The 16705-nt window shown below is 44.2% G+C and overlaps 1 protein-coding gene across 2 annotated transcripts in view; it reads left to right on the forward strand.

Annotated features, from left to right (window-relative positions):
* The window catches only part of CX3CR1 (C-X3-C motif chemokine receptor 1), a 68993-nt gene that overhangs the window by 37414 nt on the left and 14874 nt on the right, over nucleotides 1–16705 (forward strand). The gene's annotated exons all lie outside the window — the stretch shown is intronic.

Genomic DNA, 16705 nt, shown 5'->3' on the forward strand with positions numbered 1-16705 from the left:
TCAGAGCAGAAATAAAAATAACTATCTGACCTATGAGACACATAAAGGTTAATTCATATGCTTTTCCTGGAGTGGAGGGTGGTATGTAGGGGATTTTAAAATGATAATTAATTTTTACTTGTCTCCCAGTAATATATGCAAAAATTAAACTGTGCTAAAAGCTTATAATAAAATATAGCTGTCTCCAGAAAAAAATCACCAAAAACTAATTTAACTGTTTTCCCCCTCTGGTACCTACCATCAAAATTTCTAAATAATATGCTTACACTGCTACTTCTCAACTCATAGCTTTTAGTTTTGATTGATTTCCTGTTGATGTGGTGGAGGATTTAGTTCTGTTACCCTTTCCTCTCCTTCAACCTCTCAAAATAATTATAACATACGAGTAAAAAGTATTGTTATGTTTCTTAAACTATTCTTTGTTTTTCCTTCTTTAACTATCTTCATTTTACGTGCCTCTAATTGATTTTTTCAAATGTTCCTATAGGCCTACCCAGTGACTTTCAGCAATTTTTTCCAAACGCCCAGTGTTCCATTGGTTCCTCCCCCTGTCCTCTCCGTCTCCAGACCAGGCCTGGTCCGCCCTCATTCCTCCTGCCCCACTCTGCTCTTTATGCAAGAATTAATATTCTTGGATTTTCCTTCTCTACCCTCCTGGCTGGAGCTCCCGTTTGTTGGACTCCATATCTTGATTTCTTGGCTCCCTCTCTGTTTTGCTGACGAGCACCTTGCAATAACTGGCATCTGGGAGGCAGTTTCATTTAGTTCTTGGCATGTCTAAAGAGTCTTTATTCTACTCGTACAGTTGGGTGATCATTTGCTGGGTAAAGAATTCTAGGTTACATGTCATTTTCTCTTAGAATCGTAAAGCCATTGCTCTACTGCTCCCCACCATTTATTTCTGCTGTTTAGTCTGATGGCACTAGAATTCATCATCTTTTTAAAGTGACCCTTCCCTCTGTTTCTCTCCCCACAGCTCTCTCCCGCTCCTCCAGGGTCTTTCCGTGATTCCTAGAGTTTTGAAATTTTGTGACAGTCTAACTTGGTGTGATTCTTCTTTTATTCATACTCTTTCAAGGCAATATCTTTGGGAATTTTCTTCCCTCTTTTTTCTCTCTTTCCAGTACTGTTGATGTTTTAGATTATCTAATGAGCGCAAAACCTTTCTGAAAGCAATTTCACAGGGAGTATCAAAAATCTTAGAAACAAATATGTATTTTGATTCATTTATTCAACATTTAAGAATCTCAAGGAGATGTTGAAACATGTTTTTAAAAATGTATGTGCAAATGTGTTTTCACAACATTATTTACAATAGAAAAAAAGTGATATCGGCCAAAATTCCAAAATAAGGAAGTAGTTAAATAAAGATTTCTGTACAATGAAATATTATGCACTAAAATGGAATTTTTAAATACCTTTTTGGATATGTCCCCTTGAGCACAGAAAAAAAAAGCAAAAATAAACAAATGAAACTATATCAAACTAAAAAGCTTCTGCATAGCAAAAAAAACCATCAAAAAATGAAAGACAGCCTACTGAATGGGAGAAGATATTCACAAATTATATATCCAATAAGGGCTTAATGTCCAAAATTATAAGGAACTCATACAACTCAATAACAAAAAAATAAACAATCTGATCAAAAAATGGGCAGATGGAATGAAGAGACATTTCTCCAAAGAAGACATACAAATCGTTCAGCATCACTAATCATTGGGAAATGCAAATAAAACCACAATGAGCTATCACCTCACACCTGTCAGAATAGCTAGTCTCAAAAAGTCAGAAATAACAAGTGTTGGCAAGGATGTGGAGAAAAGGTACACAGTTGTGTTCACAGTTGGTAGAATTGTAAATTAGTGTAGCCACTATGGAAAACAGTGTGGAGATTACTCAAAAAACTAAAAATAGAACTACCATACACCTAGGAGTTCCACCTCTGCGTATCTATCTGAAGAAAACAAAACCACTAATTCAAAAATATATATGCATCCCATGTTCATTGCAGCATTGTTTACAATAGCCAAGATAAGGAAGCAACCTAGGTGTCTATGGATAGACAAATGGGAAATAAGATATGCTACATACACACAATGGAATATTACTCAGCAATAAAAAAAATGAAAACTTGCCATTTGAGACAATATGGATGGGCCTAGAGGATATTATGTTAGGTGAAATAAGTCAGAGAAAGATAAATACTGCATGATTTCACTTATATGTGGAATCTAAAAAACAAACAAACAAACAAACAAACAAAAACACACTCATAGGGAACAAACTGATGATTGCCAGAGGGGAGGGGGTTGGGGGGTGAGTAAAAAAGATGAAGGGGAATATAGACAATAATATGGTGGTAACTTGTTACTATGTGATGGACTGTAGTCTGGTGATCACATTGTAAGATACGTAAATGTCCAATCACTATTCTGTACGCCTGAAACTGATACAATATTGCATGTCAACTATACTTTAATAGAAGTACTTTAAATGGCATTTATGAAGAAATTTTCAATGACATAAAAAGTGTTCATAGTGTATAGTTAAGTGAAAAAATGTTCCTAGGACTTAGAAGTCTATATACAGTATATTGCCAAGGTTGGGGGTAAAAATAGCCACAGAAAATACACTAGAGGGTACAGGGGTAAATAAAAAATAAAATCAAAAGGCTAATTCTTCTTGCTACAAACAAGGGAAGAGTCTTCTCTCCCCTCTCCCTTTTGTATTGGAATTGCTTTGTTCTTTTCAAATATATGTACACCTTTATAATAACCAGTCTCACAACTGAAGTTTTCATCAGGGACCTGGGAGCCATCTTTGTGTGCAGATACCTATTATACTGAGTCCTCCCGTCAGTTTCTATAAACCTTTCCTTTCCTTTGTGCTTTTAAGCCTAAAGGTGGTAGCAGTTCATTTTGCTGTTCTGCTGTGGGAACTAGGTCACTGCACTCATCCCTGTGTGCCTTTCCCAGCCCAGACATTTGTAAATAGCCCTTTATAAGCAGCCATCTGTCTCTGGTTGAGCTCCCATACTGGACCCAGCCTATGGCTTCCCTAGGACAGCTCAGCCTTCTGGCTGTGGATGAACAAGGGCCACCTACTAAAGCTGCAAGCTCAGGGGAGGCCAGCATGGTGGGCATTACAAACCCAGAGACCAAAAGTAACCACAGAGGATGGTCTGAATATAAAAATGTCTAACTAGAAGTGGGCCTTGGCGGGTAGTCACATCCAGGGCTTGTAGCTTCCTTGACAAAGGTCAATTTTTGCTTTAAGTGAGCTTATCTATTGTCTTTTTGCATCTAAGATAACATACCTTTGAAATTTCAGAGTAATCTTTTCCAGACCTCTGAGGGCACAACCAAGGGCACCAGAGCGTAAGACCACAGAACCCTCATTGTTATCTCCTTCCTCCCACACCATCTCTTTGTGCTGTAAATATTAATAGTTAACTATTCTGTACCCACCAATGTAAAAGAAGGATGTGTCTCTGTTTTGCTTTTTATCCAACCCCAGAGATTTCCTCACTTTGCTTTCCCCTGCGTCCTTAATCTACTACCAATGGATTTCATGTAACCCTCCTCCTTTGATTCTCATGTATAAAATAAGCTGCAAAACTACCATTCTCCAGAGCATTTTCTCAATCTGTTGAGATTTTGTTTCCTGGAAATTGTCAATTTTGCTCAAATAAATGCATTATAAATTCTCTACAGGTTTGGACATTTCTTATGTCCATATGGCCTTCTGAATACTGGCTGCTTCCCAGCCAGAGTGCCCCAGTGGTGTCTCATGCAATCTCCACCCTTGTAAAGTCCAGGCCACCACCTCCCTAACCTGTGTCCCTAACACTGCCATATCCAGCCTCCCCGGGGATGAGGGCGCGGCTCTGGGCGGTCTCCGTCCTGCCCACAGTACCTGGAGACATGGCAGCTCCGCTTCCACGTCTGATCTGCCCGGGCCCACGGAGACTCTGGCCTTCCCAGGGGCTAGCCAGAGAGTCCAGGTTACAGAGCCCAAAAGTGCAGAGAAGTTGATGCCCCATGGGGGAAATAGTGACCAAAGAGACACAGGAGAAGAGAAAGAGCTGAGCATTGAATTGCTTACCCTTTGATCGCACAGCCAACTGCTCCAAGAGGCAGTGGTTCCGTGGGTCTTTAGCAGAGGTCCACACGACCAGGTACCAGTCGTACTTTCTCAGGATGCTGTGGCCAGCTCAGTAACACTCCGCTCTGTATTTGCTTTCTCTCTCTCCCAGCCTCACTTCTCCTTTTTCCTTCACTGTGTTCCCTTGAATTACACCCCCAAGATGGCAGTCGTGCGCAGACTTTGCTGGAGCCTCTGTTTTCTAAGGAAGGAGCTAAGGCCCTTTGGGGGTATGGGCTTTGTGTGGGCCTCAAACAACACTCCCTCCCTTCCCAGCCCAAACCTTGTCTCTACCCTCCTTGCTGCATGAGTGTGACCCATAAAGACCAGGCTCCCCACTTGAAGGCCCAGAGGGGGCCCGGGGCAATGCAGGCTCCAGCCTTCCCTCACCTCTCTGGATTTGCATCCTGGCCTCTGAGGATTTCCCTTATCTGTCTGCCTTATTGTAAAAGGTATGTTTAAATAATTATCCAGCATCTTAGGTGTTCTATACCAGGAGGTACCTCTAGGTATTCTTGTGGTCTATTTTAACTGCAAAATTGCTTCCTTTCTCCTTTTTTTTTTGGTTTTGTTTTGTTGTTCCTCTCTCCCTCATTTTCCCCCTCTCCCATCGGCCCACAGTCTCCATCCCTCCCAGGATATGACAAAGGTGTGTCTCTGGAAAGTTTCCAGACTGAATCTCTGAGATTCAGAGTTCTGCACCCCTCACCCCCAGCCTCGGCTCAGGGCTCCATGTAGTGTAACCGTAAGAGAATTTTATAAATCTGCTAGAACTGGATAGTCAGGCACAGAGCAGACGGGCACACTGGTTATATAGAGCTGGCCAGGTCCTGCAGAGGATGTGGTTACAACTCCCCATTGTGCAGAGCAGGAAACTGAGACACGACAGGTAAGGGCTGAGCCCTCCAGCAAACCAGAACCTGCTTCTCACACAGATGTAGGGAGGGTTGAAAGGACCACCAAAAAGCAATTTTCAGAACAGCTGTCAATGACCCCTCTCAGCCAGCTTAGGGAGAGCTCTTTCCTGTGGAAAGAAACACACACTGTGTCATTTACTCACAGTGAAACTCCAAATGAAGTCCCCCAGTGGAACCCAGCTTTGGCCTTTATGAGCCACTGTCCCTATTGTTCAGAATAAACTACCCTGAGCGCATGGAGGGTCAGGAAACAGCATGTGCAGGTGAAGACGGAGAGAAATGAGTAGTTTCGTGACTCCTCTGTGTGCCAGCTGTCTGCTAGGATGTCACCTGAGTGGTATTCCTGTGTGGTCGCATCAGCCACAGTGCAGTGTCTCCAAATCCTCCCTTGAGGATCCGTGTCCCATGGGCAAAGCTGAATTCACGCTCAAGAGGTGTCACACAGGTTTTCTATCAGGCCTCCAGTGAAACATATATACAGTACAGGGTGGAATCTTGGCCGCTTGTCTGGCTGTCTTAGCCTTTACCCAGAACATGAATCGGCCCCCTGGATAGTCCCCAGGGCACTGGAGAGCTGGCCTGTGGACGTCAGGCCCCACACTTTCCCTCCCCACCAGGCCCTCTGACCTTCTAACTTCTGTGAACCCTCCTCCATCCAATAGCTGCCTCCTTCAGTTGTTTTTCTTTCTTTGGTTTTTTTGTTTTTTCTTTTTTTTAAAATTAGTTTCAGGTACACAAAACAATGTAATAGTTAGACATTTATCATTTATATCCCTCACACAGTGATAACCCCCTTACACCCATCCACTACCCCTCTGACATCACACACAGCCATTACATTTCCACTGTCTCTATTCCTAATGCTGTGCTCCGCTTCTTGTAAGTATATACATACATATATATATAAACTTGTAGTTGACATTCATTATTGTTCAGCTTCAGCTTCAGGTGTACAGGGCAGTGATCTGCAGACCCCTTCTCTACTCCTGTGGTTTATCATTTTCGCCATCTTTGGCAACATTGATGGGTCCATGTTACTGTCACTTAGGTGTGTTTGTGTGCGAGGCAGAAGCCTAGCAGGGCAGGACCTGTTGTGAGCACCCGTCAAGTTACAGGATGTGCTAGACTCCGGTCTGCCCGCATAGCGCTGTCGTGTGAGGTGGGCAGGAGGGTGCTGGGGAGTTAATGGCACGTTCTCCTCAATTTTCCCTCAGAGCCTGCTTTTCAGCCTTCTCTCCCAGGAGTCCTTCTGAGTCAGGCATGTGCTCTTCTGAAGGTGAGCTTCGCCTTTCTCTACTCTTACTCACATTCCAGCTTGTCACACTCGTCTTCTGCCATCCTGGTCTGACTACAGAGCTGAGCACTCTCCACACTGGTTCGTTCCCCCTGAGACAGGGAAAGGGGAGAGTGGGCACCTCGGATGCTGTGAAGGGCCCAGTTCTCTCCACCTGGAGGGGAGGGAGGGCGACACCCACTGGGCTTTACAGCGTTTACCCAGCCGCGCTGAGGGTCTGACTTTAAAGAACCATGCCGGATTCAGAGCTGGGAAGGGTGTCTGTACAGCACCAGGAGCTCACCGGATGAGGCCTAAAGGCCAGCTTCGACACTCTTTGCAATGGGTGAACTCTGACTTCAGCTCTGTTTTCTCATCTCTGGCACAAGCTGAGAACACGCTGCTCACGGCCCAATGGGTCGAGGGTTAAATGAGCCTCCGACGAGGGCATGTCTGGCCCAAGGTCCGACTCGGATAGGTGCTCTTGGTGCCGTCGCCGGAACCGTGCTTCCCACCTGTCTCGGGCCAGTCCTGGGCCAGAATTCACGTGACAACCACAAGGGGGAGCCCCAAGGCTTCCTTGAAGAAATAGTCCCTCTGACCTAATACCCAAGCCTTTCCAGTTTGCTCAGCCTGCTGCTCTCCCAGAGCCAGGAGGAAAGCCCTTCAGGGAGGAGCCATGGTTGCCCACCCTGAGTCTCTTTCTTTTCTTGTATGGACACCAGTCCTATTGAATCAGGACCCCACTCTTATGACCTCATTTAACCTGAGTCTGCCCAGAAGGCATCTGCTCTGGGTTTGGTAACCTGGAGAGAAATGGCCTGACACTGGATGTAGGTAAATCCCTGACCTGGGTGCAGTCCCTGCCCACCCCCCAACCTACCAGCTGGGTAGCCTCGAGTTCCTCCTCTAATCTCCCTGAGCCTCAGTTTCCTCACCTGAAAGAGCACGTGTGGGAGTGCCTATAACCCATGGCTGGAGCTGCACCTGCACAGCTTGGCTGACCTGGCCATTGTTCCCATTGGGTGGGTTGGACCATGTGAGATGCCCTAACATAAGGAAAGAGAGGGAAAACATGCTTGTTGGCTGCCTGACCATGACGTTCCTACCTAAACATCACAGAAGCTCAGGCAAGGTCATTCCATAACCACAAAATGACTAAACACCCCCACCTCTGGCCAACATCAGTGAATCCTGCCTCTTTCCCAGGGATGACTCTAGCCTATTTCAATCCTGTCACCTCCTAGGTAAAACGTACTAAGACACCCAGTTACCGAATGCCCCTGCTTCGTGACAACGTGTGATCCAGAACTGAGCCTGCCTCCTATGGCCCTCTTGAGACTCCTCTAGCACAAGCCCAAATCCTATAAGAAGAACCTCCCAACTCCCCCTGATGGAGACGCTCCCTGGATCCTCTGGTATGTGTCCTCTTTTGCTGAAGCAGGCTAAACAAACCTAGCTTTTTGACTAGTGGTCGTCAGCTCTTAAATTCTGCAAAAAATTCTACTCTGATTAATTGACTTCAAACTTGGTGTACTAGTGTGCTCGAGCTGCCATAACAAAATACCACAGACTGGGTTGCTTAACCAACAGAGTTTACTTCTCAAAGTTCTGGCGGCTAGACGTCCAAGATCAAGGTCTCGGCAGGTTTGGTTTCACCTGTGGCCTCTCTCCTTGGCTTCCAGATGGCCATCGTCTTGCTGTGTCCTCACATACACACCCATCCCTGGTGTCTCTTCCTCTTGTACAGACACCAGTCCTGTTGAATCAGCACCCTGCTCTTATGACCTCATTTAACCCCCTTAGAGGCTCTAGCCCCAAATAAAGTTACATTAGGAGTTAGGGCTTTACCATATGAATTATGGGGGGGACACAAACGTTCAGTTCGTAACACTCGGATTTTAATTTTTTCTAAGCATCGCAAAAAGGGCATTTGGGGAGGAAAGTGAGAAGATTGCCTGAGAGGGTGAAATAGAAAAGGTCACTGTCACTCAAAAATCCTTGCCGAGAGAGCAGCCTGGGATGGAACAGGACCAGAAAGAGTGAAAACAGTTCTAAGGGGACAAGGCAGCTGCACATCGTCAAAGCCCTGGCCCCCAGGAGAAGGGGACCACATTGAGCAGCTCCCGGATGTGGGAAGCCCTTCACCCTCTTGACCTTTGGACAGCATGGTCCTTCTCCTGGCATGCCTTGCCCAGGTGAATGCATCCACCAAGACCTCTAAGAAAAGAGTGTTCCTTCCTCCCTGTGTCCCCAGAACACAGATTTTTAGTACTCTCATTACATCATTTGGGACCTTCTTGCTTTGAGTATTAATTATTTCCTGAGGGCCTACACATTCCAGATACAGTGAGAAGCACTTTACAAGTGTCATTCCTAATCCTCACACCAGCTGTGCCCCATGGGTTTTATTGTCCTGGTTTTCACAATAAGGAAAGTCTGGCTCAGAGAAATAACTTGACTGAGGTGACACAGCTTGAGTGGCAGAGTCAGGATTTGAACCAGGACAATGTGACTCCAAATAATTGTCACAAAACTATAACCCAAAGGCTTTCTGGCTTCACCTGCACATACCACTTCCCTCCCAAGAAAGGCAGCTGCCACAGCTGTTTTTGTCAACAAAGCTATATGCTTTGAGTGAAACCAGTGAAAGAAGGGGTGTCCCTCAGCCAAAGGTTGTCCATTGGCTGGGCCGTTGTGTCTGCTGATCGGTTGCCCAGCCTGATGCCCATGGCCTTGCAGCATGCTGGGGGACAAGCAGAGACCCCAGGAAGGGAAAGACAGAGCGTGGTGGACAGAGGCAAGACAGGCCACTGCTGTACCCTTCTGATAACTGCCTATGGCTTCCCATTCCCTGCACTGTCTCTTTTTGCAACTTTGAAGAGTGGAAGCCAAACAGAGACCATGGAGGGTTAGGGGAGAGACCCTGCCCCATTAATCTTTGTGCTGCCCTGAGCACAGGTACGGCCTGCAGTAGGTGTTTAATAAACACCTGGGGAGTGATTGAACACATGAGTCATGCTCTGATGCATGGTGTGCATACAGTGCAATGCAAAACAGCACATGCAAATGACGACTTGTTTTTTGGACTAAAGGGACATGTTTGCTTAGTTTGCAGTGATCCTTTAACCTATCCGCCTCAGCCTACTGAGCTTTAGAAATAATTCAACCCAAATGAGACTCCTGGAGAAAAATGACAGGCACATTTTGCCCAAGTATTTCTTTTTTTTCTAGCTTAATTGAGATGTAACTGACCTATAACATTGTGTAAGTATAAGGTACACAGTGTGAGGGTTTGATACACATCTATATTACAAAATGTTTACCACAATGAGGTTAGTTACCATATCCTTCACGTAATTACCGTTTTGTTGTTTTGTGGTGAGAACATCAAACCTCTACTCTCACAGCAACTTTTAAGTGTATAAGACAATACTGTTAATTGTAGTCACCATGCTGTACATTAGATTCTCCAGAAAGTGTTCATCTTATAAGTGAACATTTGTCCCCTTTGACCAATATCTCCCCGTTTCTCCCACTCCACCCCCACCCCAGGCTCCTGACAACCACCATTCTACACCCTATTTCTCTGAGCTTGATGTTTTTAGATTCCACATATGAGAGATCATACAGTGTTTGTCTTTCTCTGACAGACACATTTTCACATATGAATCACAGGTGGATTTCATTTACTTTAAAAAAAAACAAAACCCACACTGTTCAACACACACACAAGCTTTAAAATGTGACAGACTGTTGCCTAATTCACGTCCTACATGCCCCATCGGAAGAGATATCACAATGCAGGAATTATTGCCATGGTGCTGATGTACTCATTTGCCTTCAACAAATGTTGGCTTCTTTATGGAACCCAGAAATACACTTCAGCTACGGGATACGTACTGGCTTCAAGAAATAGACCTTTTTAGCCTCTTTTGCAAGCAGGTTAAATTGACTTGACATTGTAGATTTACAAAATCTGCATCACTGATCTAAAACACTTTTGAAAAGAGGAGTTTGAGTAAATTTCCCATTTAAAGCCTTTCAAAATATGGAAAGCTATGCCTGCTTGTTCCCAGTTCAGATTCGAGGAGATTCCCAATTTGTTTGAAGTGAAAACACTAATGGTTCTGAAGTAACCTGAGGTCTGTTTACCAAGTGGAATGTGGGAAATTTTGAAGTAAGGCTGGCATTACTGGCTCTTTCGAAGCTGAAATGTTTCTCCAGGTTCCATCACCAACATGTGTGTCGAATGAGTGAAATAACTCAGCACTGCCCCCTGGGCACCAAGCACTCCTTTCTTGCCAATTTGTCACGTGAGGACCTATCATTTTATCAACTATGTCTGCAGGACAGTAAACGGTCAGATAACTGTCTTCTACAACCACGTAGGGACCCAGACCATGACCTCAAACATGGGTAGAAATGTCACTGTGATTTACTCAGCCTTGATTCTTTGGGCAGCTGGTTCATGCAGAAATAAACATTGATGTTCTGTTTTAGAGATGAGTAGCTCAGAGGTTGGCTCTGCATAAAATATAGATTGTTCTATTATAACAGGAGTTTTTTTCTTTCTTTTTCTTTTGCTGTAAGAGAGTAGACATCTATAAAAATGCCTAAGAAGAGGGCTTCTTGCTGGAATAACATGACTGTCCTCCGGTCTGGTTTTGCCAGTATTCGCCTGGAGCCACGGCCACAATTTCATCCCATCCAAGTTGTCGATGACAAAAGCATCCAAACAACTGCAAATCTCAGATATTCTGAATGCTAAGAATTTAGGTGGTCAACTGTTTCTTTCACAGTCTTTGCTATCATTGTGCCTTTTAATGTACTTTTGAAACAAGTGTCAGTCACATCAGGGAAATTATTGGTCTAAAGGATTAAAAAGTGTACCTGGGGTGTCTAAATTCTTGGCTCAAGTCCATCCAACTGAGAAAGTTTATTGGGAGCTAATTTAGGTGCACTGGACCCCCGGTCCCACCCTCAGTTTTGTGGACCAATTATAGTCTTCTGCTGGACAGCGCCTGCTTCAGCCCCAAAGCACGATATGAGCCCATAATATTACCTGGTGTTAGTTTCTTGGGGTCAAGTGGACCAGGTACACTTGTGCTGACTAATACAGGCTGCTACTGGAGTCCTTCCTTCACCTTTGTACTTCATTATAAACGGCTTGGTTTGTATTGTTGTTGAAATGACAGTGTTTGCAATAAAGAAGATCTTCTTGGAAATATGAATTCAGGAGATCTGTCACTTCTACAGTCACAGATGCCACATATAAAATTATCCTGTAGGTGCCCTTATGCCTTGGGCAGCAGGCTTAACTGATGGCTTATTTTCAATAGCTGATCAAGGATAGTGACTCAGGATTTCTGGAAATTATTGCCCCTAAGTACTGAGCATTATATCACCCATACAGTGACAATAGGAAAAGCTGCTTTAAGGACATTGTTTGCCAGAGACAACCATTACTTAATTTTTTTTCTTAAAGCCAATGAATGTTCCAGAACATCAAAAAGCCACAGAAACACATTCTACGAATTTCTTACGTAGTTCAAAGGGCTAAAATGGAAATTTTTTTATAATTCAAATGTGTAGTTAATTTACTCGTTCTTCCGTTATTCTCTATTAGTCATTTCTACGTTATTGGGAAAACGCACCATATTTGGGGGAGGAGAGCAGATTTTTTTTTTAATATGATAAAAAAAAATAGGTCATTGGGAACTACTCCCATTGGAACTCTTTGCCTGGTCCTGTTAGCTTTGTTCAAAGAGGAATGCTTTTGATCACTGTTGAACAGAATTTAAGAAACAAGCCTAGGAAATTGCAACAGATGATGCTAAAAATGTAAATAGGACAGAGGGAAATAGTAAATGGAGTTTATTTTGTCTCGATTTACTCCTTTCTAACTTTCTAACTTTCTATAAAAGGGGAAAAGAGAAAAGAGAAACTGCTCTCTGCTTCTGAAAGATCTTTGCATATTGCTATTGACTTACAGCCTTTGAATGCTCACTGGTTCCTCAATCTGTCCAATCTTTTACCAGTTCTGTGCGTCCTCCTTTATCACAATCCCTCCTCTCTCCTCTGCCATCTCCTCATCTTCTCACTGAGCTCTCTGCCTGCATTCCAATTCAGGAAGTTCAAGCCCCGACCTGGCCCTTTTCCAGCTGTGTGGCCTAGGACCCATTGCTTTCTTCTCCTCGTGTTCCCATTGGAAATGGAAATAATAATACCTAATTTGAAGGTGAAGGTCAAGAAGACGTATGGGCAATGTACCTGGCATGGAGAAGCATTTGATACGTGTAGTTCCTTTCCTTTTATTCCAATAGCTTTCCCTCACCTCCATTCAACCATTGGTTTATTTTTTTGACACTGTCACCCTAGGCTTTAAACATGAGACGCAGCAGAGTATTCTGATTAACAGCTTAGATGAGGGTTTCTCAACCTCTATTTTTCATCATCATACCCAAATAAGATTTTAGACATTATATTGTTTTTTAAGTTTATTTTTTATTTTATTTTTCAATTACAATTAACATACAATATTATATTAGTTCAGGTGTACAACGTAGTGATGAGATATTTATATAACTCAACAAGTGATCACCCTGATAAATCTAGTACCCATCTGGCACCATACATAGTTATTACAATATTATTGATTATATTTCCTATGCTGCACTTTCCAGCCCCTTGACTATTTTGTAACTACCAATTTGTACTTCTTAATCCTTTCCCCTTTTTCACCCAGCCTCCAAACCACTTTCCCATCTGGCAACCTTCAAAATGTTCTCTGTCTCTATGAGTTTGTTTCTGTTTTGTTTCTTCATTTATTTTGTTTTTTAGATTCCACATATATGTGAAATCATATACTGTCTTTCTCTGTCAGACTTATTTCCCTTAGTGTAATATCCGCTAGGTCCATCCATGTTGTTGCAGATGACAGAATTTTATTCTTTTTTTATGGCTGAGTAATGTTCAGCCAGAAGTGTACCACTTCTTTATTCATTCATCTATTGATGGACACTTAGGTTGCTTCCATATCTTGGCTGTTGTAAATAACGCTGCAATGACCATAGGGGTGCATATGTTGTTTTCAAATTAGTGTTTTGGATTTCCTTGGATAAATACCCAGAAGTGGAATTGCTGGATCCTTCTTTGTCTTGTTACAGCCTTTTTTTAAAAGTCTATTTTGTCTAATAAAAATATTGTCACCCCAGCTTTTTTATTTTTTCCATTTTCATGCAATATCTTTTTCCATCGTTTTACTTTCAGTCTTTATGTGTCTTTTGATCTGAAGTGAGACTCTTGTAGGCAGCATATATAAGGATCCTCTTCTCTTATACATTAAGCCACCCTGTGTCTTTTGATTGGAGTATTTAATCCATTTACATTTAAAATAATTGCTGATAGATATGTAATTATTGATACTTTGTTATTCATATTTATCTTTTTTCTTCTTCTTCTTCTTAAGAAAGTCCATTTAACACTTCTTGGGATACTGGTTTGTTGGCGATGAACTCTAGCTTTTTCTTATCTGGAATAGACATTATACTCTTACTCACCTCTCATGCAATTTTAACAACATAGACATACTTTCTATCTGTTAATATACTGTGTGCCTATCTGGGCTTTCGACATAAAGCACAAGAACCAATTTTCACCCCCTTGGAGGAAACATTACCCCACTGAAAATGCACGGCACAGAACATGAGACTTAAATACCAAATTCAAATCCTGGCTGTGCCACGTATGAGCTGTGTGAACTTGAGCAAGTTACAAGACCTCTCCTTGCCTCAGTTTCTTCACCTATAAATGAGGCTAAGAGTACCTGCTTCTGGGGTCCCTGGGTTACACGTGTTCACATGCATAGAGGACTTAGAACATTGCCTGGCACACAGCCATGCTGCATAAAGATTTGCTGTGGTCATCCCCAAAGCTTCCCACAGCCTGTAGCATAAAGTGGAAATATCTTAGCCTGGCATTCAAGACCTAATCGTATCCTTACTTCCCTTGGCCATGTTTCTCCCACAAAACTTTACTCAGACTAAGTCTCCAGTGCTCACCTGCCTTGTATGCCTGTGCCCATCACTGCCAGCTGGTCCCTCCATCCTCATGGCCTCTCCACCATGGCTCTTGCTTCTAAACCAGCCCAGCACACCCTCATCCCGCTACCCAACAGAAATCAGGCTGTTGTCAGCAGTTACCGTCTCAATTAGAAGAGAAACTGAGGGTGATAAAGAACTTGTTGACAAGCATAGGGGAGGAAAAATAATTTTCCCCCTTTGCTGGCTTCTGCCAATTTTCCCAGGATCCCATCTGCAAGCTCTGAGCGAGTGAGTTGTCTCAAAGTTTCCACCCAAATCACCAGGAAATGTAGGGGAGGAAAAATAATTTTCCCTCTACCCTTTTGAGGTCTTGGCTAAGACTTCATAATAAAAGACAGATGAACAAGAGAAAAACAAACAGAAAGTTATTAACATGTATACCTCATGTATAGATGGGAGATGCCCAGGGAAAAATGAGTAACTACTCCCCGTGGCTTAGAATTCAGGCTTAAATACCAGTTTAATAGGGAAAAGGCAGGAGGGGATGTGGACAATTTAGGGGAGAGTAAGTGATTTTCAAGGAAGATGAATGGGCCGTTAGGAAAACAGATGGAGGTATGATGCTTTGTGACAAAGTTGTGTGGGTGTGGTGTCAACTTCTATCTCTCCTGTGACAAGAGTCAGTTGTCCTAGTTGATGAAACTCGCAGAGAGGGGAGTTATGACAATTGCATTCCTTTTGGAGGCTCTGTCATTAGGTAGATAGGAGGAGTTTAGAGAAAGCCTCTCCCGACATGTGCTGTTTTTCAAGTGTCTACAGCTCAAAATAATCGATATGTTGAAGTGGAATAATTTTGGGACAGCACATTCTGTTACCTTTCGTAAGAAACAGCTCAGATAAAGGTTGAGACCAAAGGGGCCGGGGAGACAAGGAGTGAAGACTGGCATACAGAATGGGGCAGCACCCAGAGTGAGAGGGCTGGGGAGGGGTGGACAGGGCTCCAGGGAAGAGAAGGGCCCCAGGGCAGAGACAGAGACGTCTTGACCGAGGCCTGTGGAGGTGTGGTGGGAGTGGGAAGGTGGCTGAGGCCCCCCTGTCTGGCCAAGTGTGCCATGAGTGCAAAGCTCCAACCGCTCTTTTCTTGGCCATTTCTCAGGGTGGCGTTTGCAGCCTGAGGGTGGAGGTAATGTGTCCCTCAGGGCCAGAAACTCGGCCTGCCCACTGCCTGCTATAAAGAGCCACCTTCCCCAAGCTCTGACTTCCTTTCCCATCATACAGCTCCTTCGTGTACAGGTGTCCATCGGGGTCTACCACATCACCCTGTGGGATTTTGGAGAAAAGGGAACTGACACAAATATGCTGCTGGCTGGGCCATGAGTCATTAATTCCTGTCTTCCACCAGCATTGGTGATGAGTAAAGGCTCCTTGTTCGCTTCAAAGGATGGTAAAATTGAATTCCAGGTCCCCCAGCTTGATGAGGTGGGAAGGGAAGAGCAGCCACTTACACACCAGCTAGCAGGTCACTCCAGAAAAGCTGGAGGTGGTTAGAGCACAGTGGGAAGGACAATGGGGTAGGACCATGCGAAGGCCATGCTTACACACCAAGGACTTGAACTACAGTGAGCAGAACTATTGGAGCGTTTCTATCGGTGGTTTGGGCTCTAGAAAGAAGTCTCTGGCTTTTGAGTGGATACTGGATGATGGTATAATTGACAAGAGGTAAGAGGGACATGGATGGGCATCGGAGGTCAGGCAGGCCCTGCTGGAGACGGAGACGTGGCCACACAGGTGGTCACTGACATTGAGATGAGATTGTCCAGGAGGAGTGTGTGACAAGAAGAAAGTTCTGGCCAAATCCCAGAAAGGCGCACTCGGGGAAATGGGACAGGAGTCAAAGGCAATGAAGAAGGTCTAACAGTGAAGCCAGGGGCAGACAAAGAAAGGAAACCAGTGGTGGACTTCCTCAAATGCCAGCAGGTCACCAAGCCTGCAGCACTGCAGTCCCAGCCCCCAGCTCTGTCCTGGCTGTGCAGTGATGGGGACTAAGGAGCAGGCAAGGTGGGGAGTACACAGTACACCCCTGCCCTCAGGAGACCACAGGGACAAGAGCTAAGGCCGTGCTGGGGCTCCCGCCTTGAGGTGGGCTGGGAGGGGGAGTCCCTGACCATTTAATAAATGTGGACTGAGGGTCCACTGGGGCCAGACCCTGGCACAGGGATGGACCTGAAGTAGTAATTGCCTTGAATATGAGTCAGACAGCTAAGGACACGATGAGAAGGCAGTGAGGACACTGGTGGTTGAGACGTGTGTTGCCTAGAACAAGTCGT

Source organism: Rhinolophus sinicus, linkage group LG10 (assembly GCF_036562045.2).
Source record: "Rhinolophus sinicus isolate RSC01 linkage group LG10, ASM3656204v1, whole genome shotgun sequence".
In the NCBI taxonomy this organism is placed as follows: Eukaryota; Metazoa; Chordata; class Mammalia; order Chiroptera; family Rhinolophidae; genus Rhinolophus; species Rhinolophus sinicus.